The sequence below is a fragment of the Miscanthus floridulus genome, chromosome 6 (genome assembly GCF_019320115.1).
Source record: "Miscanthus floridulus cultivar M001 chromosome 6, ASM1932011v1, whole genome shotgun sequence".
In the NCBI taxonomy this organism is placed as follows: Eukaryota; Viridiplantae; Streptophyta; class Magnoliopsida; order Poales; family Poaceae; genus Miscanthus; species Miscanthus floridulus.
In genome coordinates, this window is record NC_089585.1 from 4,931,078 (window position 1) to 4,935,600 (window position 4,523).

At 46.6% G+C, this 4,523-nt stretch overlaps 1 long non-coding RNA gene across 1 annotated transcript; it reads right to left on the reverse strand.

The window, feature by feature from the left end:
* Positions 1–3,031: 3,031 nt before the first annotated feature.
* LOC136457525 (uncharacterized) lies at positions 3,032–3,561 on the reverse strand. Its single transcript, XR_010759741.1, has 3 exons — positions 3,506–3,561; positions 3,206–3,419; positions 3,032–3,133 (listed from the first exon to the last, which is right to left on the reverse strand). It is a non-coding gene; the product is annotated as an uncharacterized lncRNA (long non-coding RNA).
* Between the last annotated feature and the right edge of the window lie 962 nt (positions 3,562–4,523).

Here is a 4,523-nt window from a genome sequence, read left to right on the forward strand (position 1 = left end):
CTCAAAGTATGTTATATAAATATATTCATATATTCACATATATATTAATACTTTTCCTTTAACTTTTATTGAAGACTCTATGGTTGAAGGAAAAAGTCATACGACGTGACCAACTGAAAGCAATTCAAGAGACCATAGCAGGATTTCTTAATGACCAGGTCTTAAACCCCGCCGGCGAGTTCTACAATAACATGAACGAAACATGGAAGCCAAACCAGATGGAGTGAATTTGTTATCCCAAGGATATGATAGAATATACAATGCAAGCTTTATTTGTAATATATATATATACACATATTATATGTATATAAAATAACGTACAATATATGTATATGCATGTAATATATATGTTAGTTTCATACTTTAGTTTGTATAAAATGTTCGAACATTATAAGCGTGTAGAATACGTATATTATTAGCGTCGTAGAATGCGTATTCGAAAACCTATTCGAAAACCAAAATGAATCATCAATTGAAAATAGAAACAAAAAAGAAAAAAAAAACTTTAGTCCCAGTTGGGACTAAAGGGCCAGCCCACGTGATCAGGTCAGGAGACCTCTTTAGCCTCGGTTGGTATTACCAACCGGGACTAAAGGTGGACCTTTGGTCCTGGGCGAAAAACTGGGATTAAAGGAGAGGCCCTTTAGTCCCGGATTTGTGCTCCCGGTTGGGAAACCGGGACTGAATTGGTTTTTCCAACCAAGAGTACAGCTTGTTTCTGTACCAGTGTAACAATTAGCTAATACCTGGGTCCCAACAGACCATACGTTTGATACCATACTCACTACGGGATACTGTGCAGTTACCGAGTGTGAGTAACACTCGTCAAACAGTGCTACACACTCGGCAAATTCTTTACCGAGTGTCACACTCGGTAAAGTGGACTCGGCAAACAATGACTCGGTGAAGTTATTTTACCGAGTATCTAATATCGGCGCACTCGGAGCATGGATTTACCGAGTGCTTCAATGACACTCGGTAAACAATTATGACTTGACGGTCGTCAGCCTCCAAACTGACTGTTAACGGCGACTTTTACCGAGTGTCACCACCAGCACTCGGTAAATAAATTACCATTTCGTGATTAAAACAATTCCGCAAATAAATTTTTTGAATAATGTTTGCCGAGTGTACCTCCTAACACTCGGTAAAATAATAACCATTTTCGTGATTAAAACAATTCCGCAAACAAACTTCGGGAAATAATGTTTACCGAGTGTTCCCACTCGGTAAAAAGTAGTCAAATATTTCCGAGTGGGGTTTCGGCACTCGGTAAAAAATGGCACACTCGGCAAAATTCACAGAATCAGAACCAATTTGGTTCTGTTCTCTGTTTTACCGAGTGCTACACTCGGTAAAACTGACAGAATCTCTGTTTTACTGAGTGCTACACTCAGTAAAATATGTCCACAGAATTTTTTTTTGTTTGTTTCAGTGCATATCTAGTCACAATAAGCAACAAAATCACAGGAAATTATAATAACATGACAGATAGCCAATATATATCACATATATGTCCACAAATGTCACATCCACTCACAATAACCAACATATGTCGATAAGCACCATGCAAAGTCCACAAACACCATCAACATGTGTCCAAAGTTCAACCAAGTCCACAGTTCAACATACAAACCCATCAAACAAGGTCGGATGGCCTGTCACATGGTCGGAGGCCTGCGGAGAAACGGAGTCAAGTCCAGGTCTTGATCACCCTGCATATCGTTGTTCGATCCAGCTGTAGAAGGTCCCTAGAATGAGATTGCACATGTGAGTTATCTGGATCAAAGCAAATTCTAAGGTCTAAGCTATGGTAGGTCAAACTAAGGTATAAGTCGAAGGTAGCTCTATATGACACGAAAGTGAAAAGTGCATCTAAGTGACTCACAGGAGTGCCGTCGCGCGGCGGTGGAGGCACCAACGGTATCATCGGCGGCGGCGGAGGCGGTGGAGGCTGGCCCATGCTCTGAGAAAAACGGGCCATGTACTCGTACCAGTTCTTGTGCGCCTACTGGAAGGCCTCAAGCTGGGCCTGCACTCGTGCCCTCTCCTGTGCCAACTCGGCCTGGTGCGACAGCTTGAGGGCCTGAAGCTGGCTCTGTGAGGCCTGCTGTGACTCCTGCAGGGCTTCAATCTGGGCCTACAATTATTTATCACATAGTTAGAATGCAACTAAAGAACGAGTAGAAAATGAATGGACAACGAATGCAACAGAACTAACCTGGAGTGCTACCACCTGGGGCTGTGAGCGTGGGCGTATGGCCAGACTCGAACTCGTGCTCCGGGCTCTAATCTAGGCGAGTGTCTGAGTGTTGGCCATGTCTATGGTGCTATTGCCCATATAGTACCGCCCGTGTGGCTTACCTGGTCCCAACCTCATGACGATGTCACCCTCGAGGTCAGCGGTGCTCGGATCAAATTCTGACCCATGGATCTCTCTCGCCATCGCCGTGTACTCGCCGAGGCGCCTGTGCACGCTCGGGTTGTTGTATGCCTCGGGCGGGTCCTCCGCATTGTAGACGAGGTCGGGGTCCTTTGCCTTGCCCTTGTGTGCCAAGGCATATGCCTTGAATGAGGCGCACTCCTGGGCGGGGTGGAACCGCGTCTGCAGGAAGAAGCACAACAATAAGATATTATGCATTCAGGAGTTAGCATAGCAACAACGAAATGAAATCCGCGTACATATCTGGCTACATATTCCTTGAGGGTAGTGGGGCCTTGTTTGTGCGAGGAACCCTACATCATCGCACGGCAACGTGAGCGTACGGCGTGATATTGCTCGTACTCCTGACTCAACCACTTGTCCACAATGGCCTCCCAGCAGTTGTCCATCCCCGCACACCAAGCAGGAGGCACCTGCACGTACATGAGCACATGACAAATCATAAATCAATTTCAGTGCAATTAATCGCAGACGATGTAATCTCATGTTTACCGTCAAGTATTGCTCCTTAGTCAGGGGCAGGTGCACTGCCTGCGCTCTGGTGACTCTGTGTCCTCTGCGGGCATGGTAAATTCTTCTACACATGAGCTTTGTCTCGTAGAAGAGGTCCTGCACTCGGTGAACACAGACTCTGTTCACCACGTCATCCGCGTCCTCCCTACGTACTCCCTCCGCCAAGGTGTAGTAATCCTACAAGCAAATACAGTCAGTAATAAACAATTAATGTGATGTTATTATCAGCATAGTGCGATGAACACGTACCCACAGCTCTTTCATCACCCGGTCGGCCTTGCTGTTATAACACCTGCCAGCTCGATCAGTCTGATCGCTGGCGGCATGCCAGTGGGACCACTTCATGGCGGGCTGCACAACACCATCGATCCTCACCATCCCAGGGTAGTTTGCCCTGCACAGAAGACCCAGGATCCCGTTTACTCGGCGAGAGTGACTCCCTGGTATCACCATTTCCCAATCCCTGCATAAAGTTATTGAGATTGAATATTAGTTTCTGTTATAACTTAAAAACCTGTGAAGTAGTGTTAACATGCAAAAATTACTTACTTAGTTCCGGAGGGTCGAATCACTGGCCGTCTCTGTATGGGTAAGTCTGGGAGGCGCGACGACCCTCGCAGCCAAACCGTAGGCACCCCATTTTCCTCTGCCAGCAAGTCGGCATCCTCCTCACGCTCAGCCCGCTCGGCCTCATCCTCCCTTCGTGCCTCCTCCACCGCCTCCGCAACACATACAGCTAGATAGAGCACCACTCTTCTAGGCTCAACATCTTCAAGGTAGGTTCACTTGCATTTCCGAGTTGCCCTCGGAAAAGGCTGAGGGTCGACTGATTGTCAGCAGTATTGTAATGAGGGGGTGGATTATGCACGTTAGGAAGGTTGTCGGCATAGTATCTTGTTGTGAAGTATGACACCTCCTCCACAATGGATGCCTCTGCACAGGAAGCTTCAATTTTGCATTTATTTTTGCATTTTGTTCTAAGAACCTTTAGGCATCGCTCAATTGGATAGCACCAACGGGCATGCACAGGGCCCCCCATTTTTGCCTCATATGGTAGGTGCAAGAGCAAATGTTGCATCAGATTGAAGAAGCCGGGGGGAAAGATCTTCTCCGACTTGCAGAGCAACACCGGGGCCATTCTTTCCATTTCTTCAATCTCGGTCCGAGATATCTCCTTAGCACATAGCTTGCGGAAGAACATGCTCAACTCTGCCATCACTCACCAGATGTGATCAGGGAAATAGCCACGAACCATCACCGAAAGAAGGCGCTCAATCCATATGTGGTAATCATGACTCTTGAGCCCTGTGATTCGCATGGTACTTAAGTTCACACCCCTCCTCCAATTCGCTGCATACCCGTCAGGGAACATCAACGATTGGAACCATTGAAGAACTTCTTTCTTTTGAGCCCTCGTTAGGACGAAGTCGGCCTTAGGCTTCTTCCATGACTTCCCGTGTAAGGGAGGCAACATGTTTAGCTTTGGTCTATCGCACAGCGTTGCTTGATCCAATCTAGCCTTGACATTGTCCTTTGACTTTTCCCAGTCCATGATTGTGTGAAGGAC